This window comes from Chenopodium album, chromosome 9 (genome assembly GCF_948465745.1).
Source record: "Chenopodium album chromosome 9, dcCheAlbu1.1, whole genome shotgun sequence".
In the NCBI taxonomy this organism is placed as follows: Eukaryota; Viridiplantae; Streptophyta; class Magnoliopsida; order Caryophyllales; family Amaranthaceae; genus Chenopodium; species Chenopodium album.
The window spans coordinates 72,729,599-72,754,315 of NC_137842.1; the positions used below are offsets into that span (position 1 = coordinate 72,729,599).

General features: G+C 43.7%; 1 non-coding gene across 1 annotated transcript; it reads right to left on the bottom strand.

The window, feature by feature from the left end:
- Positions 1-21,362: 21,362 nt before the first annotated feature.
- On the bottom strand, positions 21,363-21,469 carry LOC145560917 (small nucleolar RNA R71). The gene has a single exon (XR_014093510.1). It is a non-coding gene; the product is annotated as a small nucleolar RNA R71 (small nucleolar RNA).
- Between the last annotated feature and the right edge of the window lie 3,248 nt (positions 21,470-24,717).

Below are 24,717 nucleotides of genomic sequence, written 5' to 3' on the forward strand. Positions count from 1 at the left end.
CAACATTTTTCGCCATCGGGCCTCGTAACCTCAAATATCCTTCAAAAAAACGTGGATAATAGCCTTAAATTTTAAAATTTTTGACCTTTTTTTCCCTGAAATAAAAATTGTCGAGATGTTTACCATGGTCTCGAATACCATCCGGGAGTCCAATTAGGTGGGTGGAACCATCCAATTTGACTTAAAAAAAGTCAATTACCAATTCGCAACTTGCACCGATTTTGTGAACTCAAGCCTACCATGGACATTTATGACATTATTTAATTATCGTATATGGTTCCAAACGACATTATATGACCCTAATATTTATTCCCTAGAGTGTCAACACTTTTCGCCACCGGGCCCCGTAACCTTAAAAATCTCTCAAAAAGCGTGGATAATAACCTTCAATTTTAGAATTTTTCGACCTTTTTTTGCACTGAAATAAAAATTGCCGACATGTTTACCATGGTCCCCAATACCATCCGGGAGTCCAATTAGGTAGGTGGAACCATCCAATTTGACTTAAAACAGTCAATTTACCAATTCGCAACTTGCACCGATTTTGAGGACTCAAGCTTACCATTGACATTTATGACATTATTTAATTATCGTAGATAATTTCAAACTACATTATATGACCCTAAGATTTATTCCCTAGAGTCTCAACACTTTTCGCCACCGGGCTCCGTAACCTTAAAAATCCCTCAAAAAGCGTGGATAATAACCTTCAATTTTAGAATTTTTCGACCTTTTTTTGCCCTGAAATAAAATTGCCGAGATGTTTACCATGGTCCCTAATACCATCCGGGAGTCCAATTAGGTGGGTGGAACCATCCAATTTGACTTAAAACAGTCGATTTACCAATTCGCAACTTGCACCGATTTTGAGGACTTAAGCCTACCATGGAAATTTATGACATTATTTAATTATGATATATGGTTCCAAACGACATTATATGACCCTTAGATTTATTCCCTAGAGTCTCAACACTTTTCGCCACCGGGCTCCGTAACCTTAAAAATCCCTCAAAAAGCGTGGATAATAACCTTCAATTTTAGAATTTTTCGACCTTTTTTTGCCCTGAAATAAAAATTTCCGAGATGTATACCACGGTCCCTAATACCATCCAGGAGTCCAATTAGGTGGGTGGAACCATCCGATTTGACTTATAACAGTCAATTTACCAATTCGCAACTTGCACCGATTTTGAGGACTCAAGCCTACCATGGACATTTATGACATTATTTAATTATCATTTATGGTGTTTCGGGGGTTTTTGTCCCTTGGGAGAGTTACAACACTGAGACTGGATTCAGCAAAGGACGCTTGTGCCTGCAAAGCAAACGGACCGCCGGATGGTCGGTGGTCCGCCTCCGAAGATTAAGTTAATAAGCGTTCGGTAATAAAACGTGCGGAAGTAAAGTTTATCTGTTCGGATTCCAAGCTCAGGTAAAGTGCTGTGTGTTCCTTGAAAACGATAGCTCTGTGGTAAGTGACGTGTTGTCTCTTATTGCGTGTATATTTTCTGTCTTCTCATAAATGTAAGAATGTCCCTATTTATAGGGTCCTTTTGGAAAGTGTGCCCCTCCTAGGATCTGGTTACCTAGGAATTAGGTCACGCCGTTTTGCGGCGCCTCGGGATTTGGGCCTTTGAAGGCCGCCATCCCAGGGGCAATGCCTGAGTGACACGTGTCACTGAGCCCAAAAGGCCTTTGGGCATCTTTTGGATGACACGTGTCTCCATCTAAATAGTCCATGCAAGATCATCATTCTGCGTAGGACAGAAGAGTGTCCGCCTTCCACGTGTCATAATTCCATAGGTCCAAATGGCACCTCTTTGGAGGACACGTGGCGCTTTCTGATTGGGCCACCTGGCCGGGTATAAAATACCCAAATCATTTGCCCCTCACAGGGGTCACGTGCATTGCACGTGACACCTGTGACAGGTGTCAGTATCCGAGTGGTCGAATTCAAAAAGTTACTGTTGGAGGGAAAGTTTTTAGGGTTTTACCCCCCTATAAATAGTGAGGTTTGACCCCCCCCCCCTTTGGATTCACACCTTTGCGAATCTTTGGAGAAAGTTGGAGTTTTTAACTTAAAGAATCTCAAAATTCCTTAAGCGTTTTAACTTTTCAAGCATCCGACACTCGGCTAACTGTCCGACCGTTCTTCAGTCACCCAAGCGTCTTTCACCCTTTTTCTAAAAGTAACGCCTGTTTTTTCTTTTACTCTTCATTTTTTCTTTGTTTTCGAAAAAATGGTTCCCCAATCGCATGCGGCACGACATAGGATAGTGATCAGCCGGTCACCGGGGACGGCTGAATCTAGAACTAGCAGTGCCGAATGCTTGGCCAAAGACCCTGCTTTGCGAACTTCTCCGAATCCGACCGTTTCCGTGTCTGTGCAGGACACTATGGCCAGAACCAAAAGAATAGCAAGACAATGTAGCTCCGATGGAATTTTCTACCATTCGGATGGGTCGACTGTTTATTCAGACGGCTCAATAAGGGTGCCTCGAAGTGAGGTGTCGGAGTATCCTGACAGCCCTTCTTATCTTCCTCCAACCCCCACCTATTACCATTCGCCCACATCTAGTGGAACTCCCAGTGATGGAATCCTGGGGAAGGCGGATGAAGAATATCAACCCGGGCCTTCTGGACAGGCGCCGGAAGAGAGTCTTGGGGAGGACCCCGCTGGCACTAGTCGGCGGTCCCCTAGCTCTGATGAGAGCTCTGATGACAAGTCGGCCTCGTCATCTTCTTCAGAGAACGCCTCCATAACTTCAGAGGAGGCAAGAACGAAAATAGATTCTGCCAGGGAGTCCCTGGCAGTGGATAAGGGGGAAAGCTGGGCCGAGCCGAGCGCTTCCAGGCGCTTGGAGAGAGCCCCCTACTATCATCATGTTCCGCCCAGCAGGCGGAGCTCCATGGCATCCGGCCTTGCCAATTTTAGGCGCAAGGTCGTTCTAGGCTATGGCTATACTTTGTCGGTCCCTAACGAGGGCGACACCATTACCTGGCCGAGCCTGGCCAGCTATCAGGACAGAGCATTTGGCTGCTATGAAGTGGCTTTCCAAGCAGGCCTCCACTTCCCTCTCCATCCGGCCGTGGAGAGGATCTTGGATGGATACCAACTGGGTATCTAGCAACTTGTACCCAACTCCAGGATTAATATTCTGGGGTACGTTGCCGCCTGTGAGATGCTGCAGGTGGAGGCGAGCTTTGAAGCGTTCGCCCACATGCATTATCTGAGAAGGGCGCCTGCTAGGGGCGGTGAGGGCTGGTACACCTTAACCACTTGCAAGGGGTACATGATGGCTGTTGGCAAAGAGAACAAGTGGAAAGACTGGAGGACTAAGTTTTTCATAGTCAAGTCTGCCGACAGCCGCCTGAACCAAAAGTATAACATGTGGAATAAGAATCCACCTCTCCTAGCAGGCAGGAGTGCATTGCCGCCTCTTCCTAGGCGGGCAAAGGAGGAGATCATGGACAAGGGGTTGTTTACCGTGTCCGTGAGAACGAATGATGAGGGGGACAAGGAGGTCACCCCTCAATGCTATCTCCCTTTGTACAAATGGTTTGAAGAGGGAACGTTCTTAGCCGCCTGTGGGCTAAGCTCTGAAATGCCGAGAGGTAGTCGGCCGTCTGTTTTATATGCAATTTCATTTTGCTTTTCAATACTTGTTTGATGGTGCTAACACTTGTTCATTTTTGCAGACAAGGCAATGGAGAAGCTCTCGGCCTCAAGGAAGCCGGCTGTATCTGCTGCTCGATACAGATCAAATGTCCTAAACAGGGCAGAGGCAACCACCCACCTCAAGGTGGATGAGCAGAAAACTGGCGGCACCCCCATGGTGAGAACTTGTTATATTTGCCATGTCTGACTAATGCTAAATTTATCTGAATGATTTCTAACTTGTTTTATCTTGTGTTGATGTAGGGTGCTCCTACCAAATCTCCCTCAAAACCATCCGACCCTAAAATCCAAAAGACAAGGGCGGGTGATGTGAGCGCATCCGGCAAGGGCGGCCGGAAGCACAATGCTCACAAGCCCAAGAAAGGCCCAGACGCCTCTTCTCTCGAAGCTGATAGGGAGATCAGCAAACCGGATGTCCAGAGGACATCGAAGGGTGGCTTCAAGAAACCCACCACTGCTGTTGGCTCAGCAGGAGAGAGGAGGAGTCTGGGGAAAGAGGGAGAACCACAGGACGACGGTAAAAACCATTCGCCTTTCTTGTTCTTCCATTTAGATATACTTGTGTTATTTTTCTAACTCTCTTTCCTTCTCAGTCCCTGTGCAGAGGCCGACTGTAATCCAAATGGCCAAGTCCATGCTGAGGGCGGTTGATCCTGAGGACAAAGCGTCTTTCAGAGGAGTCGGCACCCTGGACTTGGATGACATCTAAGGGAACCTCTGCGAGGTATGAGTTTTAACTTAAGCAATTCAATTCCTTTTTTTTTTTTTTTTTTTTTTGCTCAAGTCTTTATCCGCCTGGTTTTAACCATTCGGCTCTTTTTGCAGGCCATGCTGCGCGTCCAAGGGATCAGGCAACCCCTCAAGGACAAGTCCAAAGAGGTAACAGCCGCTAAAGCTCGGGCCGAGTCCGCCTTGGATCGAGCTCAATTTGATAATGCTCAGAATGAGTTTCTGACGCTTGATATGATGTATTCGCAGGCGGAAGCCAATATGCAAGTGAAGAAGGACCTGGACTCGGCCCGCCTGCGCATCACTTCCCTTAAGAAAGAAATCACAAATCTTAAGGAGAAGCTCGAGCCTCTTCAGGATGCCAAGGAAGAGGCCGAGAGAGCCAAGCAGAAGGTGAGCCGCCTGGAGCAGCGCCTCTTCAACCAGGAGCATCAGCTGAAGACCAAGTTTGAGTCCGTAGCTGAACAAGAGAGAGAAACTCTTGTTAAGCAAATGACGAGCGACTATGATGACATCATGCGGGACACTTGGGCGGCTGTGCAGCCGGACTCGGACTATCAGACTTGGAAATCCAAATTCGATAAAGCCAGCAGAGCATTCGACGCTCGCCTTCTTGACGAGGCTGAGAATGAAGCTAAGGCTGCTGCTGAGGCCGAGGAAAGCTCTGGGTCCGACTCTTCTAGGGAGTCGTCCTCTGGTGGTGAGGAGGAAGATCAGGTGGAGGGACAAGAGAAAAAAGATGAAGAGCAGCCGAAGGACAACAGGCCGGCTGCCAATGAAGAGGCTCTCCCCTGATCACTTAAGCTTTTTATTTTTTCTGCGGCCGAATGGCCATGTACTTGTTTTTCCGGCCTGCGTGCCGAGTATTGGTGTATCTTTACCGACCAAGGGGTCGGGTACTTTAACAATTTCCCTGGCTTTGCCAGAAAACAATCTTAACCAGTCGTCTGATGGCGATTGGTCTTTTTAATTTATATCATTCGGCCATTTGGCTGAGTTTATTCATACTGTTGTCCTTTGCATTTTTGAATTTTTCATTGCATGTTTTTGGCTAAGTATTATAACCTGTATACCATGCGAATGTTCTTGCCCCTGGACGGATGTCGAGTGGTTTCGGTTTATTGGATTGATTGACTTAGAAATTATTGATACTTAGAAGAGTATTCATGGTTTCTAAGTCAATCAATCACTATGGTGATTGCCCCAAACCACTCGGCAGACGTCCATCCAGAATTGGCAACTTTAAAGTTTTCATTCGGCCATTGGCTCAAACAAAACTCAAATTTCCAACTTAGCAAATTTTGCTAGGGGAAAACTTCCGCCTGTTTTGCCCCGTGAGCTAAAAACAGGCGCATCCGGCCATAGGCCTCTTTGAGATAAGATAAGTTTATAACTTAGCAAATGTTCTTTAAAAAGAATTGTCCGCCTGTCTTGCCCCAAAAGCAAAGAACAGGCGCCATCCGGTCAAAAGCCTCATTAGGTGCTTAAGTAGTTAACTTGTATATTAACAAGAATGTTCCGCCTGCTTTTCCCTTGGGCAAAAACAGGCGCATCCGGCTTAATGCCTCTTTAGCCTCTACTTTGTGAAACAGTGACCATTTTCGAGCTGTGCTAGAACAGTTAGAAAATTCAGGCCTTTTAGATTTCACTTTCGATTAAAACAAATGACTGCAAATGCTGCCTTAGCATTCGGTAGGGTCGCTTGTTATATTTGTAGAGCAATGTGCCACCCAAATGGGAGATGCTTCTCCTCGACGAATTCGCCCGAATGGACGTCGCCGGTTATCTGACTCATGTTGGAGCAGATGGTCATACTCATGTTGGAGCAGACTGTGACCATTCGGTCTCTTTTTGTTTATTAATATCCGGCCATTGGCCTCATCATGATTTTATCTGGCCTTAGGCCTCTTAAATGGTTGGGTAAATATTCGTTAAGTGTTGATATTAACTTAATGAATTTCGTAGGAACGACTATTCTAAAGCAATCGGCTCCTTCAGAAGGATTGGGGCGTCTGCTGTTGGGACAGACACTTTCCAAACGCATTGGCCGTCTGTATTTTGTACAGGCGACACTAAGAAAAATAAAAAGACAAGTTGGGAAATGAAGGCATATTCTCATTAACAAAACTTGAGATAACAAAATTGAGGTCTTTACATTCGTACTTAGAAGTAGTACTTTTTCAAGTTGTCTACATTCCAAGTTCTAGGCAGCTGCCTGCCGTCAGGGTCTTCCAGGCGGTAGGTGCCGTCTCTTACTTCCTCATAGATTCGGTAGGGGCCTTCCCAATTTGGGGTTAGCTTTCCCTGCTCATTCGCCCTACCGACTGCCTCCATTTTCCGTAGCACAAAGTCCCCCACTTTGAGAGGACGCTTGTGTACTCTTTTGTTGTAAGCTCGAGTCATTCTCAGACGGTATATCTCATGACGCAAGGCAGCATTGCCCCTGCGCTCTAGAAGTGAGTCCAGTGCTAGGCGCATGGCCTCCCAGTTCGCCTCTTCATCATACATCATGATTTGAAGAGTCGGCTCATAGTGCTCAATGGGCAGAACAACTTCTGCTCCATACACCATAAGGAATGGGGTTTCTCCAGTTGCCCCTTTAGCAGTCGTTCTGATGGACCAGAGGACGTGTGGTAATTCATCCGCCCAAAGGCCTCCAGCCCGTTCAATTTTCTTCTTAATCCCGTCTGAGATTAACTTGTTGAAGGCTTCGACCTGGCCGTTTGCTTGAGGTCGGCCGACTGATGCAAAGAAGCTTGAGACCCCCTGGTCTCCCAGCCAAGTCTTGAGTTGAGGCGTCTCAAATTGAGGACCATTGTCAAAAACCATAGACAAGGGCACCCCGGAACGAGTGATTATGTTCCTCCAGATGAAGGAAATAACATCTTTTGTCTTGATGTTTTTTACTGCCTCCGCCTCTACCCACTTGGTAAAGTAATCCACAGCCACCAGTATATAGCGTTTGCCGCCTGGTGCAGCTGTATATGGCCCCAGAATGTCCATGCCCCATTTGGCAAAAGGTATTGGGCTGTGGATGGCCGTCAGGTCTATGGCCGGACGATGGATGAGTTTGCCAAATTTTTGGCACTTGTCACATTTTTTTACCATTTCCATTGCATCCGACTCCAGAGTTGGCCAGAAGTAAAGCCGCCTGGCCTTGGCAGCGAGAGATCTGCCGCCTATATGGGAAGCGCAGAATCCCGAATGCAACTCTTCGAGGACTTCCTTACCCTTCTCAGGGGTTACACACTTCAACAGGGGTTTCAGAAAACCAGCCCTGAAGAGTTCTCCTTGTCGCAACTCGAAGTTAGCCGCTCGTTTTTTCAGAACAGCCGCCCCTTGTGGTGAGTCAGGGAGCGTGCCGTCTGCAAGATAGGCCCGGATGCTGTCCATCCAGGTTGAGCTTCAGTCAAGAATTCCAATGGGGTCTTCCTCAGATATACTTCTTCTTTCCATGACCTCCCAGAAAACTGACCGAGGCGCTTCACAGGAGGCGGATGATGGCAGCTTGGACAGAGCATCCGCCTGATTGTTTGAAGACCTGGGAACTTGACTTAGATTGAATTCTTCAAGTGTCCCAACTTCATCCTTGACCGCCTGCAAGTATTTAATCATGGCCGGATGAGTGGCCTCGTACGTCCCATTGACTTGGAGTACGACCAGTTGTGAATCCGAGCAGGCGTCAATTTTCTTTGCTCCTGCTGCCTTACAGTACCGAATGCCAGCAAGCAGGGCTTCGTACTCGGCCTCATTTTTAGACACCTGGAACTTGAACCGTAGTGCATACTCGTATTTGTCTCCTTCAGGAGACTGACAGATAATTCCTGCACCACAACCGTTCGCAGTGGAGCTCCCATCCACATACACTTTCCAAACCTGACTAGTATCATCCGGAGCAACCGGCCTTGTCATTTCCACAATAAAGTCGGCGAATGCTTGCCCCTTTATTGCTTTCCTTGGTTCGTAAGTGATTTCCAATCCTTGCATTTCAATCTCCCATTTGAGCATTCGTCCAGAAGACTCCAAGGTTGTGAGTGGCTGTTTGATCAGTTGGTCAGTATAGACTTCTACCGCATGCGCCAAGAAGTAGGGTTTAAGCTTCTTGATGGCCATGTAAAGGGCAAGGCCGAATTTCTCAACCATGGGGTACCGAAGTTCCGCATTTCTCAGAACATGGCTAATGAAATACACCGGGAGCTGGATGCCGTCTCTTTCAGCTAAGAGAACGGCACTGAGGGCATGATCAGAGACGGCTAAGTACATGAAGAGTTTCTCTTTGGGCAAAGGGCTGACAAGCCTCGGCAAAGAGTGCAGATGAGTTTTCAGCTTTTGAAAGGCCGCCTCTGCATCATCCCCCCATTCAAAGTTTGTCTTCTTTTTTATTGCCTGGAAAAAATAGAGGCACTTGTTGCCTGACCGACTGAGGAATCTCCCCAAGGCTGCTAGACAACCTGTTAGTTTTTGCACTTCCATTACAGTACGGGGCGACTGCATGTCGATTACCGCCTGTATTTTCTCAGGGTTGGCCTCTATTCCCCTTTGGTCAATCAAAAATCCGAGAAACTTCCCAGACTCAACACCAAAGACACACTTTTTTGGGTTTAGCATGACCTTGTGCCGCCTGAGTGGGATCAGCAAGATGATCCGCCTGTTGTTTGGATTTGACTATCATGTCATCAATGTACGCCTCTACATTCCTTCCGATTTGATTAATGAAGACCGTGTTAATCATTCGTTGGAAAGTAGCAGGCACATTCTTCAAACCAAACGGCATCACCGTATAACAGAACAACCCCTGATCAGTGACGAATGCCGTCTTTTCTTGATCTTTTTTCCACAGGGGGATCTGATGGAAACCTGAATAGGCGTCCATAAAACTCATCAAGGCATGTCCGGCAGTTGAGTCGACCAGACTGTTGATCTTAGGCAATGGATAGCTATCCTTTGGACATGCCTTGTTGAGGTCTGTGTAGTCAACACACATCCGCCAAGTTCCATTCGGCTTTTTTACTAACACAACGTCAGCTACCCACTCAGGGTAATTGCACGGCCGAATGAACTTGGCATCTAACAGCTTTTTTACTTCGGCAGCTGCCGCCTGACTTCTTTCTTCGCCGTGGTTTCTTTTCTTTTGCCGGATGGGCTTCTTTTTAGGATCCACAGCGAGTTTGTGGGCAACGAGATCCGGGCTGATGCCTGGCATCTCCTCCACTTTAAAGGCAAAGATGTCTTTGAATTCCCTCAGCAGCTGGTGAAGGCTTTCACCCAGCTTTGCAAATGCAACCGTCCCCACCTTAACAGTCCGCTCTGGACGGATGTCGTCCAGAGGGATATCAATGTGTTCACCAGTAGGCTGAGGACGGAGGTCATCCGACCGTTCCCCGGTCAGTGATTGCTATTGTTTTTCTTTTTTTACCACCACCAGCTGATCAGTCTTTCTTTTCTTTCCGGCTGGTGGGGCCGACTGTTCTTCCTCGACATCGTTGAGGTCAATTGTTTGCTTGCCCCGACCAGATGCTACGGCCGCGGGCTTGACGTCCGAGAGGTAACACTCTCGAGCCGTCTTTTGGTCCCCATTAAGGGAGCCGACTGTTCCATCATCCTTCTCATACTTGAGTAGCATGAGAGCAGGGATGATGACGGCCTTACACTCGTTAAGAGTGGGACGGCCAAAGATGAGGTTGTAAGCTGTGAGCTCTTCAACCACTAGGAAACGGATGGTCATGTGCCGACCGTCTCCCCTGCTTCCCAGGCGGACAGGTAGGTCAATTCGTCCGACTGGGTGAACAAGTCCTCCCCTAAACCCAACAAGGGTGTGGGAGACCTCCATCATGCTATCCGGTTTGTACTTGAGATTGGATAAGCATTTGAGGCTGATGAGGTCAGAGGAGCTTCCTGTGTCAATCAGAATTCGGCCAACCAACTGGTTGGCGACCTTGCACTCAATGACAACAGGGTCATCATGCGGCCGACGGACTTTCCTCTGTCCTGCTCGGTGATGACAACTTTAGGGAAGGTGGATGTGCCTGCCGCACCCTTCCTCAACATAGTTGACCATCTTTCTCAGATGGTCCTTGGTGCCCCGAATGGTCGGGCCACCACCGGCAAATCCGCCTGCTATGGTGTATACCGGATCTTCATCAGTTTCGGCACTCACAGCAGGCAAGGGAGTCTTTTTCTTGGACTGCCCCGGATTTGCCTTTGAAGTCACTTTGGACTTCACATAGGACTTCAGCTGTCCTTTGTCGGCCAGACGGTCGAGCTCCCGCTTGAGACTAAAGCAGTCGTTCGTGTCATGGCCAACATCCTCATGGAAATGGCAATGCTTGTTTTTGTTCCGATTTTCGGCGGAACCTTTCATAGAAGTCGGCTTTTCAAGAGTCAGCCGATCCTTAATTTCCAAGAGGATGGAGCAGCAGTCCTTGTGGAATTCGTACCTTGGGACGTACGGTTTCCACTCCTTTTTGTTCTTCTGGGCTGGTTGATCAGAGTTATCAATGGCCCAGACTTGCTTTTTCTTTTTGCTCTCTTTTGGCTTAGGAGCCGGCTGAGCAGGCCGACTCTCTTTCTGCCGGTCGGACTTCTTATGGTCCGACTGCTTATTGGAGGAGCAGAGTTCGGTCGCCTGTATATAGGCTTCCGCCTCTCGCAAGGCTCCTTGCAGAGTAAAGATTTGTTTGCAGACGAGTTCGTACTTAAAAGTAGACCCGTCCTTCAGACCCTTAAAGAAGTCTGTGAAAGCGACCTCATCAGACAGCCCATGAATCTAGATTCGGACCAGATTGAACCGCCTGACGTAGGAACGCAAGCCTTCTCTATCTCCCTGCTGTACATTGCCCAAGTCAAGGCTTGTCTTTTTGGCAGGGATGTTCATAGAGAAGTTTGAAGCAAACAAGAACGCAAGCGTCTTGAAGCTGTTTATGCAACCAGCCGGCAGATTTCCAAACCACTGCTGGGCTATGCCCTTCAGGGTGGCTGGAAAGCAACGACACCATGCGGCATCATCCAACCCCTGTAAATACATGAGGTGGGTGTATGCTAGCAGGTGGTCTTCTGGGTTGGAGGTCCCGTCATAGGCTCCAACCAGAACGTTTTTAACTTTAGCTGGCTGTACGGCTTCAGTTATTTCCCTGGAGAAAGAAGAGGGTTGATCTCCAAGGTGTTGCAGCCTAAGCTGCCAGTCCATCGGCTGATAGCCGTATGCCGCCTGTCCTCCAAAGAGGGCAGGTTGCATGTAAGGTAAAATTGGCGCCTGGTACAATGGTTGTGCATATGAGGACCAGACTGAAACCGTAGGCTGCTTGCTGGAGTCTCATGTATATATAGCCGTATGCCGACTGAATCATATGAGGACCAGACTGAACGCGTAGGATGCTTGCTGGAGTCTCATGTACAAACTGGGAACACCTCACAGAGGTATTCCGAAAGCTATCATGATAAGTCGACGTTGAAGCCGACTCTGATAGCTGGGTTCTCCTCTCCTCAATGTATTGCCGAGCATCAGAGAACGTTTTCTTGCTACCATCCGGCTGTATGTGCCGGATGGGTTTTCTTGCGCCCTTTTCTGGGAAACGGAGTCGAGTAAGGTCAAATTGGGGCCGAGCCTTCTCCTTAGGGGCAGGATGAGGAGTTGGCTGACGGTCCCTGATCGACTTCTGTTTGCCAGCTTGGGCTGGCTTCTTGGCCGACTGCTCCTTTCTAGGAGCAGGCGACTTCTTTGAGGCGAGTTGTTTGATTTCACCCCTGAGGCTTCTCAGGAGTGTCATTAGTTCATCTCGAGTGACGGGAGTCGATCCTGCCGCCTGGGAAGGATCAACTGGCCGCCCCGAGGGCTTCTTTGGCTGACCAGCAGTTTTGCTTGGGCCTGCCTGGTCATGGTGGCGCTCCCGCCTCTCCTTACTGCGGATGCGTTTAGAGATGAGGGATCCATTTGGATCCACATAGGTTTCGACATCAGCGTCGTCACCTGAGTCATGATCCATTTGGACCTCTACGTCTTCTGGAGGCCGATTGGCCTCTAGGTTCGGTACAGGTGCTTGTGAAGCCATTTCAGAGGTACTCTCCCCACAGACGGCGCCAAATGTTTCGGGGGTTTTTGTCCCTTGGGAGAGTTACAACACTGAGACTGGATTCAGCAAAGGACGCTTGTACCTGCAAAGCAAACGGACCGCCGGATGGTCGGTGGTCCGCCTCCGAAGATTAAGTTAATAAGCGTTCGGTAATAAAACGTGCGGAAGTAAAGTTTATCTGCTCGGATTCCAAGCTCAGGTAAAGTGCTGTGTTTTCCTTGAAAACGACATCTCTGTGGTAAGTGACGTGTTGTCTCGTATTGCGTGTATATTCTCTGTCTTCTCATAAATGTAAGAATGTCCCTATTTATAGGGTCCTTTTGGAAAGTGTGCCCCTCCTAGGATCTGGTGACCTAGGAATTAGGTCACGCCGTTTTGCGGCGCCTCGGGATTTGGGCCTTTGAAGGCCGCCATCCCAGGGGCAATGCCTGAGTGACACGTGTCACTGAGCCCAAACGGCCTTTGGGCATCTTTTGGATGACACTTGTCGCCATCTGAATAGTCCATGCTGAATCATCAGTCTGCGTAGGACAGAAGAGTGTCCGCCTTCCACGTGTCATCATTCCATAGGTCCAAATGGCACCTCTTTGGAGGACACGTGGCGCTTTCTGATTGGGCCACCTGGCCGGGTATAAAATACCCAAATCATATGGTTCCAAACGACATTATATGACTCTAAGATGTATTCCCTAGAGTCTCAACATTTTTCGCCATCAGGCCTCGTAACCTCAAATATCCTTCAAAAACCGTGGATAATAGCCTTAAATTTTAAAAAATTTTGACCTTTTTTTGCCCTGAAATAAAAATTGTCGATATGTTTACCATGGTCCCTAATAACATCCGGGAGACCAATTAGGTGGGTGAAACCATCCAATTTGACTTAAAAGAGTCAATTACCAATTCGCAACTTGCACCGATTTTGTGAACTCAAACCTACCATGGACATTTATGACATCATTTAATTGTCATATACGGTTCCAAACAACATTATATGACCCTAATATTTATTCCCTAGAGTCTCAAACACTTTTCGCCACCGAGTTCCGTAACCTCAAAAATCCCTCAAAAAGTGTGGATAATAGCCTTCAATTTTAGAATTTTTTAACCTTTTTTTGCCTTGAAATAAAAATTGCCAAGATGTTTACCATGGTCCCTAATACCATCCGGAAGTCCACTTAGGTGGGTGGAACCATCCAATTTGACTTAAAAAAAGTCAATTTACCAATTCGCAACTTGCACAGTTTTGTGAACTCAAGCCTACCATGGACATTTAAGACATCATATAATGGTCATATATGGTTTCAAATGGCATTATATGACCTTAAGATGTATTCCCTAGAGTCTCAACACTTTTCGCCACCAGACCTAATAACCTCGAAAATTCCCTTAAAAAAGCGTGAATAATAACCTTTAATTTTGGAATTTTTTGACCTTTTTTTGCCCTGAAATAAAAATTGTCGAGATGTTTACCATGGTCCCTAATACCATACGGGAGTCCAATTAGGTGGGTGGAACCATCCAATTTGACTTAAAATAGTCAATTTACCAATTCGCATCTTGCATCGATTTTGTGAACTCAAGCCTACCATGGACATTTATGACATCATTTAATTTTCATATATGGTTCCAAACGACATTATATGACCCTAAGATGTATTCCCTAGAGTCTCAACACTTTTCGCCACCGGCCCCCATAACCTCGAAAATTCCCTTAAAAAGCGTGAATAATACCTTCCGAGATGTTTTGGAATTTTTTAACCTTTTTTTGCCCTAAAATAAAAATTGCCGAGATGTTTAACATGGTCCCTAATACCTTCCGGGAGTCCAATTACGTGGGTGGAAGCATCCAATTTGACTTAAAACAGTCAATTTACCAATTCGCAACTTGCATCGATTTTGTGAATTCAAGCCTATAGTGGACATTTATGACATCATTTAATTGTCATATATGGTTCGAAACGACATTATATGACCCTAAGATGTATTCCCTAGAGTCTCAACACTTTTCGCCAATGGGTCGTGTAACCTCAAAAATCCATCAAAAAACGTGGATAATAAGCCTTCAATTTTGGAATTTTTTGACCTTTTTTTGCCTTGAAACAAAAATTGCCGAGATGTTTACCATGGTCCCTAATACCATCCGGGAGTCCAATTAGGTGGGTGGAACCATCGAATTTGACTTAAAACATTTAATTTACCAATTCGCAACTTGCACTGATTTTGTGAACTCAAGCCTACAATGGACATTTAAGACATCATATAATAGTCATTTATGGTTCGAAACGACATTATATGACCCTAAGATGTATTCCCTAGACTCTCAACACTTTTCGCCAATGGGCCGCGTAACCTCAAAAATCCCTCAAAAAACGTGGATAATAGCCTTCAATTTTTGAATTTTTTGACCTTTTTTTGCCCTGAAATAAAAATTGCCGAAATGTTTACCATGGTCCCTAATACCATCCGGGAGTCCAATTAGGTGGGTGGAACCATCCAATTTGACTTAAAACAGTCAATTTACCAATTCGCAACTTGCACCGATTCAGTGAAATCAAGCCTACCATGGACATTTATGACATCATTTTATTGTCATATATGGTTCCAAACGACATTACATGACCCTAAGATGTATTCCCTAGAGCCTCAACACTTTTCGCCACAGGGCCCCGTAACCTCAAAAATCCCTCAAAAACGTGGATATTAGCCTTCAATTTTGGAATTTTTTATCCTTTTTTTGCCCTAAAATAAAAATTGCCGAGATGTTAACCATGGTCCCTAATACAACCCGGGATTCCAATTGGGTGGGTGGAACCATCCAATTTGACTTAAAATATTTGATTTACAAATTCGCAACTTGCACCAATTCTGTGAACTCAAGCCTACCATGAACATTTATGACGTCATTTTATTGTCATATATGATTCCAAACGACATTATATGATCCTAAGATGTATTCCCAAGAGTCTCAAAACTTTTTGCCACTAAGCCTCGTAACCTCAAAAATCCCTCAAAAAGCGTGGATAATACCCTTCAATTTTGGAATTTTTTGACCTTTTTTTGCCCTGAAATAAAAATTGCCAAGATGTTTACCATGGTCCCTGATACCATCCGGGAGTCCAATTTGGTGGGTGGAACCATCTAATTTGGCATAAAATATTCGATTTACAAATTTGCAACTTGCACCAATTTTGTGAACTCAAGCCTACCATGGATATTTAAGAAATCATATAATGGTCATATATGGTTTCAAACGAGTTTATATGACCTTAAGATGTATTTATAAAGTCTTAACACTTTTCGCCACCAGACCCATAACCTAAAAAATCTTTTAAAAAGCATGGATAATAGTCTTCAATTTTGGAATTTTTGACCTTTTTTTGCCTTGAAATAAAAATTGCCGAGATGTTTACCATGGTCCCTAATACAATCTGGGAGTCCAATTAGGTGGGTGGAAGCATCCAATTTGACTTAAAACTGTCAATTTACCATTTCGCAACTTGCGCCGATTTTGTGAACTCAAGCCTACCATGGACATTTATGACATCATTTAATTGTCATTTATGGTTCCAAACAACATTATATGACCCTAAGATGTATTCCCTAGAGTCTCAACACTTTTCGCCACCGGGCCCGTAACCTCAAAAATCCCTCAAAAACGTGGATAATACCCTTCAATTTTAGAATTTTTTTATCTTTATTTTCCCTGAAATAAAAATTGCAGAGATGTTTACCATGGTTCCTAATACAATCCGAGAGTCCAATTAGGTGGGGGGAACCATTCAATTTGACTTAAAATAGTGAATTTACCAATTCGCAACTTGCACCGATTTTGTGAACTCGAGCCTACCATGGACATTTATGACATCATTTAATTGTCATATATGGTTCCAAACGACATTATATGACCCTAAGATGTATTCCCTTGAGTCTCAACATTTTTCGCCACCGGGCCCCGTAACCTCAAAAATCCCTCAAAAAGCATTGATAATACCCTTCAATTTTGGAATTTTTTGACCTTTTTTTGCCCTGAAATAAAAATTGCCGAGATGTTTACCATGATCCCTAATACCATACAAGAGTCCAATTAGGTGGGTGGAACCATCCAATTTGACTTAAAACAGTCAATTTATCAATTCGCAACTTGCACCGATTTTGTGAACTCAAGCCTACCATGGACATTTAGGACATCATTTAATTGTTATATATGGTTCCAAACGACATTATATGACCCTAAGATGTATTTCCTTGAGTCTCAACAATTTTCACCACCGGGCCCGTAACTTCAAAAATCTCTCAAAAAGTGTGGATAATAGCCTTCAATTTTGGAATTTTTTGATCTTTTTTTGCCCTGAAATAAAAATTTCCGAGATGTTTATCATGGACCCTAATACCATCCGGGAGTCCAATTAGGTGGGTGGAACCATCCAATTTGACTTAAAACACTCGATTTACCAATTCGCAACTTGCACCGATTTTGTGAACTCAAGCTTACCATGGACATTTATGATATCATTTAATTGTCATATATGGTTCCTAACGACATTATATGACCCTAAGATGTATTCCCTTGAGTCTCAACATTTTTAACCACCGGGCCCCGTAACCTCAAAAATCCCTCAAAAAGTGTGGATAATAGCCTTCAATTTTGGAATTTTTTGACGTTTTTTTGCCTTAAAACAAAAATTGCCAAGATGTTTACCATGGTCCCTAATACCATCCGGGAGTCCAATTAGGTGGGTGGAACCATCCAATTTGACTTAAAATAGTCAATTTACCAATTCGCAACTTGTACCGATTTTGTGAACTCAAGCCTACCATGGACATTTATGACATTATTTAGTTATCATATATGGTTCCAAATGACATTATATGACTCTAATATGTATTCATTAGAGTCTCAACATTTTTCGCCAACAGGCCTCGTAACCTCAAAAATCCCTAAAAAAGCGTGGATAATACCCTTCAATTTTGGAATTTTTTGACCTGTTTTTGCCCTGAAATAAAAATTATCGAGATGTTTACCATGGTCCCTAATACCATCCGGGAGTCCAATTAGGTGGGTGAAACCATCCAATTTGACTTAAAACTGTCAATTTACCAATTCGCAACTTGTACCGATTTTGTGAACTCAAGTCTACCATGGACATTTATGACATCATTTAATTGTCATATATGGTTCCAAACGACATTAATTATATGACCCTAAGATGTATTCCCTATATTTTCAACACTTTTCGCCACCGGGCTCCGTAGCCTAAAAAATCCCTCAAAAAGCGTGAATAATAGCCTTCAATTTTGGATTTTTTTGACCTTTTTTTTTCCCTGAAATAATAATTGCTGAGATATTTACCATGGTCCCTAATACCATCCGGGAGTCCAATTAGATGGGTGAAATCATCCAATTTGACTTAAAATAGTTAATTTACCAATTCGTAACTTGCACCGATTTTATAAATTCAAGCATACCGTGGACATTTAAGACATCATATAATGGTCATATATGGTTTCAAACGACATTATATGACCTTAAGATGTATTCCCTAGAGTTTCAACACTTTTCGCCACCGAGCCCCATAACCTCAAAAATTCCCTTAAAAAGCGTGGATAATAGCCTTTAATTTTGGAATTTTTTGACCTTTTTTTGCCATGAAATAAAAATTGCCGAGATGTTTACAATGGTCCCTAAAACCATCCGGGGAGTTCAATTAGGTGGGTGGAACCATCCAATTTGACTTAAAACAATCAATTTACCAATTCGCAACTTGCACCTATTTTGTGAATTCAAGCCTACCATGGACATTTATGATATCATTTAATTGTCATATATGGTTACAAACGACATTATATGACCCTAAGATGTATTCCGTTGAGTCTCAACACTTTTCGCCACCGGGCCACGTAACCTCAAAAATCCCTTAAAAAGCGTGGATAATTGCCTTCAATTTTGGAATTTTTTGACCTTTTTTTGCCTTGAAATCAAAATTGCCGAGATGTTTACCATGGTTCCTAATACCATCTGGGGGTCCAATTAGGTGGGTGGAACCATCCAATTTGACTTAAAACAGTCAATTTTTCAATTCGCAACTTGCATCGATTTTGTGAACTCTAGCCTACCATGGACATTTATGACGTCATTTAATTGTCATATATGGTTCCAAATGACATTATATGACCCTAAGATGTATTCCTTTGAGTCTCAGCACTTTTCGCCACCGGGCCACATAAACTCAAAAATTCCCATAAAAAGCGTGGATAATAGCCTTCAATTTTGGAAGTATTTGACCTATTTTTGCCTTGAAATAAAAATTGCCGAGATGTTTACCATGGTCCCTAATACCATCCGGGATTCCAATTAGGTTGGTGGAACCTTCCAATTTGACTTAAAACAGTCAATTTACCAATTCGCAACTTGCACCGATTTTGTGAACTCAAGCCTACCATGCACATTTATGACATCATTTAATTGTCATATATGGTTCCAAACGACATTATATGACCCTAAGATGTATTCCCTAGAGTATTCAAAAATTTCGCCACTGGGCCCCTGATAAGTGTTTTATTTGTCCACTTTTCATGGCTTTCTAAACACAATTTTGTACTCTTTTCCCTACTTTAATCCCCTTTTCTAACTCCTCTTGTGCTAATTTGCATCTTTTTTGCTTCCCCGTTTCTTTTTATGTGTGTGCTCATGTTTGTAGGTGCAATGAAAAATGGGTTAAATAGCATAAGCATGAAGAAATACCTTTTGGAAGCAATGGAAAGCAGGAGCGGGCGTGCAGCCTATAAGGAGCGGGCGCTCCTACCTGAACTGCCACAATCTGCCTCCCCCTGCACATAGAGGAGCGGGCGTGCACCTAAATAGGAGCGGGCGCTCCTCCCTATTTTCCTACTTTCTGCCCCAAATTGCTGCAAGAGGGTAGGGCATGCAGAGAGCCCAGGAGCAGGCGCTCCACACCCAGGAGCGGGCGCTCCTCCTATTCTGAAGCCTGATTTTGACGGATTTTACGATGTAATTTTTGGGCATATAAATAGGACGCTTGACTTCAGATTTTGGAATCTTCTTTCCCTTTAGTTTTCTTAGGCCCTTAGTTTCTCTCAACCCTCATTAATTAGCTTAGATCTTCTCAAACTCAATCATTGTAGTAGATTAATTGAAGATTGTTCTCTTGAATTCAACAATTTCTCAACTTTGAAGCATTTTAAGTAATCTCTTTCCCCTATCTCTTACTCTTTAATTTCAATTTTTATTTATTTTGAATTGTTAAATTCCTCTCTTGATCTTGCTTAATTGTTGTTGCATGTCCAATCTACCTTTTTCCTACTACTCCTCTCAACTTGTTAATTTAATGTTTGAATTGGAACTTGTTATTTTGATGTCCTTCACCATGTTTAGTGAGTAGTTAATTAGCTAGGGGTTGGGTGAAGACCCAACCAAGCCATGGGTTGATTGATGTACGTGCTTGCATGTTCATTTTGGTTTGATGATTGATTGTTAAAGAATTGGTTAATTGCATGTGTAATTGGATGGCCACTTATTGCTCATGTATTCACTTCTATGCTTACATTGAGAGATGGAGTCTAGTTGTGAGCCTTTTCTTATATGATTATGCTAAATTCCTCTTGATTATGGTTCCTTGTTTGAATGATGTAGTAGTATTAGTTGCAACAATTAGTTGAGAAATCTCAATTGCTTGTGCCTTAATGCTTTCTTGGACCGATCGAAAGACAAACCCGAGTTAGTAGTCTACTTCTCATCATTAAGACTTGGTTGGCCTATCTTGTTAGTTGAGTTTGGTTTAGGAATGCCTAGTGTTGTGGCTTCGAAAGAAGGCAATGTTGAGTGCCCTCTCTATCACCCAATTTGTGTTCATGCTTGCCTATTGTTTTGATCCGTTGGTTTGGTTGGAGTCGATCCCTATTTCCCCCTAGTGTTTGTCTCCATAGTAGTTACCTAATCAAAACCCCCAATTTGTGACCGAACTAGATTGCAACCGTTTCATACTCTCGATGTACTTACCCATTCCTCGTGGATATGATCCTCTACTTACCCTAGACTTTTCTTAGGTTGGTTTAGGTAGAATTATTGTTTGGCTTGAGGGTGATTGTCCAACGACCGATTTTATCCGCTGCCAAAATGGCGCCGTTGTCGGGGAATGGCGTTAAGCATTGAGTTACTTATGAGATATGTGAGACTAGTTCATTTGTATAGCTTTATTTTTCTTTATTTTCTTTGACTAACCTACTAATCTCCCATCTAGTCTTCTTTGTTCATGCCCAAACGCAGTAATAGGACACTTCCTCTTGTGCCGTTGAATCTCGAGCTTGAAAAAGTGGTAAGGGCAAATCGAAGAGAAAAGAGGGCGATAGCTAGTGGTGCTACATCAAGTGAGCCACGAGTGGTAGTGGAATCCGATCACTCTAGTTCTAGTGAGTCTAGTGGAGACACCATTCCATTAGAGTCACCAAGGATAAATTCTCCAACTTCTTCACCTTTTCAAGACTTTGAAATGGCCGCTCCGAACAAAACTTTGAGAGAGTTTGGTGTTCCTCTTCCATATCAAGAAGCAAGTGGGATTGCTACTCCCGCTATTGAAGCAAACAATTTTGAGATAAGGCCCGCCCTTATCACCTTGATTGAGGGTCATCAATTCTCCGGGGCAAAGCATGAAGATCCCATTGCACATCTCAAGCAATTCACACGGTATTGTAGCACCGTGAAGGCAAATGGGGTGACTCCGGAGTACATTCTCTTAAGTATGTTCAAATTCTCTTTAACGGGCAAGGCAAGTGATTGGCTTGATAGGTTGCCTCCGAACTAATTGAACACATGGAATGAGGTGACTTCGTCATTCCTCGGGAGGTTCATTCCTCTTGGGAAAACGGCAGAGTTGAGGTCCAAGATTTCGAACTTTCAACAAGAGCCCGATGAGTCTCTTTATGATGCTTGGGAGATATTCAAGAGCTACCAACAACAATGCCCCCACCATGGCATGGAAGATTGGCTCTTGCTCCATGGGTTTTATAGAGGACTCTTGAGATCGGACCGCATACTCTTGGATGGAGCATCGGGAGGACCTATCATGAACAAGCCACCCACGGAGGCACTAAAGATCATTGAGGATGTAGTTCAAAACTACACCGATTGGAGCCCCGATGAGAGAAGCACTTCCAAGAAAGGAGGAAAGTACGAGGTAAATGCTATAAACATGATTAACTCAAAATTAGATGCTTTATCTTCTAAGTTTGATCAATTGCAATCCTCTTCTCTATCCCCTTCCCCACGTCAAAATTCACATGCATCTAGTTCATTAAATGAAAACATGTCAATACAAATGATGTCTTGTGATACTTGTGGAAGTGATGATCATGTGACTTCGGAATGCTATTTGTTAAATGATTCATGCTCCCCTTCCCCTTCCATGGAACAAGTAAATGCAATTAACAATGGTTAAACCAATCCTAGGTATGACCCTTATTCCAACACCTATAATGAGGGATGGAAACATCACCCAAACTTTGGTTGGAAAGGGGGCCAAACCCAAGGAAATGGTCAAGGTCAATATAGTGGCCAAAGGAATGTTCAAAACAATAATCAAGGAAATTATAGGAACCAAGGTAGTGGTAACTATGTGTCAAACAACCAAGTAAATCAACAAAATGACAATAGGTATCACCAAAGAGGTCAATATTCGTCCAACAACAACCCACCCGGTTTTAATGGAGGAAATAAACCTACCCTTGCTCCTATCCCTCAACCTCCTCTTCAAATTAAAGCTCCCCCTCCTAAGTCAAGCCTAGAAATAACAATGGAAAAATTTGTTAATGCTCAAACTAAGAAAACCAATAAATTAGAGGAGACTATCAAGCAAGTGCAAGTCCACAATAAGATGCTAGAAACTGAATTAAATCAACTAGTTAATGCACTTAAAAGCAACAATTCTAGCACCTCTTCACCTAGTCAAGAAGAACATTGTAAGGCAATCATGACTAGATGTGGGTCTAGCATAGATGAAACTCCACCCATGAGCTTGCAAAAATAGAGTGAGAATGAGGAGGTTAGAGAAGAAAAACAATGTGAGGAGTCTAAGTCAAGTGAGGATGAGATGGTTGTCATGAGTGAGTCCACCACGGTGAGCTTAACAAAAAATTGTAGTGAAATTATCAAAAACCACTCTCCCACTAAACTAAAAGATCCCGGAAGTTTCTTTATTCCTTGCTCTATCAAAAACGTTTCCTTTGAAAATGCCCTATGTGATCTAGGAGCTAGTGTGAGTTTGATGCCTTTTTCGGTTTATGAGAAGCTTGGTATAGGTGGTTTGGTACCCACTATTGTCACTCTTCAACTTGCCGATGGATCCACCAAATTCCCTAAGGGTAAAGTTGAGGATGTCCCTCTCAAGGTAGGTAATTTCACCATTCCGGTTGACTTTATTGTGTTAGGAATGACGGAAGATGTCCTCACCCCCATTATCCTAGGTCGACCTTTCTTAGCAACGGGTGGTGCAATCATTGATGTAAGGGAAGGAAAACTCACATTAAATGTGGGTGATGACGAATTTTGTCTTACTATTGACCCCAAGAGAGGATGTCCTTCCCCCACAAAAGATTGCATGACCTTAGATGCTATTAGTGATAATGATTTGCATATGTTGAGAATGCTTTGTGCTACTAATCCTCTTTTCAATGTCCATGAGTCAAAGCAAGGTTTGGATAGGTTTGATGAGGTGATTGCCATGCTTGCTTGCCTCAAGACTATGCTTGAAGATGGTGAGTCCGACACTCACAAGGATGAAGAGGGTGACATCAAAGCTTCCAAGAAGAAGAGGAAGGGAAAATCAAGGAGAAAAAGGAAGAAGAAGGATTCAAAGAAAATTGATGATAATGAATTTGTTGTAGGTGTTAGTCAAGAAAACAATTTGGTTTTGCCCAAGATGGCAAGTTGTAACAATGAAAACAATGGTGACAATTTGGTTTCGAACTTTATCCCACCTTGAGGATATTTTTCGAATTTGCGTCAAGCTAGTGACGTTAAAGAAGCGCTCTCGGGAGGCAACCCGAGTATTTTTGCTTTTACTCAAAAATTAAAAAAAAATAAAAAATAAAAAAAAAATGAAAGAGCTTAAACTAACACTTAACATTTTGAATGTTTGTTTAGTGTTTTGTTTTTGTTGTAGGTAATTTGCAAAAGGATAGCAGAAAAGGGCAGATTCAAAAATTCAAGTTAGGAGCGGGCGCTCCTACCCACCTGCACGCCCGCTCCTACTAGCAGCAAACAAGGTAGAACCTTCCAGCAAGCTTAGGAGCGGGCGCTCCTTAAGGAGTGCACGCCCGCTCCTTTGTACTCAGAAGAGGCAGAACCTACAACAATTGTTTGGAGCGGGCGCTCCAAGAGTACTGCACGCCCGCTCCTAAGTTCAGCTCTCGAAAAAAAAAAAAATTTGAAAACATTGAAAACTGGCAGAATCCAAGTGAAGAAGTAGGAGCGGGCGCTCCTCATACCCTGCACGCCCGCTCCTACTATCTAAATAGAGGCAGTACGAACCTCTAACAGAAGGAGCGGGCGCTCCTCAAACCCTGCACGCCCGCTCCTAAGCCCAGCCGTGAAAATAAAGGGGGTTTCCCCCTTACCTTTTTTTACCCTCTTTCATCTCCCACCTCTCATTTACCATATTCATGTTCTCTCTCCTCTTTACCCACCTCTTTCTCACTCTAAAAACCCCATCTTCTATACCCTCTCTCATCAAAATCATCATCAATCCTTCACTTTCTTCACTAAAAATTCACAAATTCTCACTCCCCTTCCAATTCTCTTTCTAAAAATCACAAAAATACACAAAATTGGTCAAAATTTTGAAAACCCCTAATTCCTCCATTGAAGAACAAGAGTAAAAGGTTTAAGCTTGAAGAAGAAGGAGAAAAATTTGAGTGGTTTTGGAGGGTTTTAGAGTATTTTCATACTCTATTTGGTATAATCCATTACTCTACTCAACTTCTTTCTTTAAAATTTCTTAATTCTTGCTAATTTCATTTAGTTTGTGTGACTAGTTGCATGATTAGGTGAATTTAAGCAAGTATTGTTGTCTATGGAGGGTTGTTAGAAAATTTTTGTGAATGATTTTCAGAATAGTTGAGTTTATAATCGAAAATTTCTTAGACTTTGGGAATTTGTGATTTTGACCTTTGTGAAATTGTGAAGTGCATTGTTCTTGAAAAATTGTGTGTTGGGATATATTTTGGTTG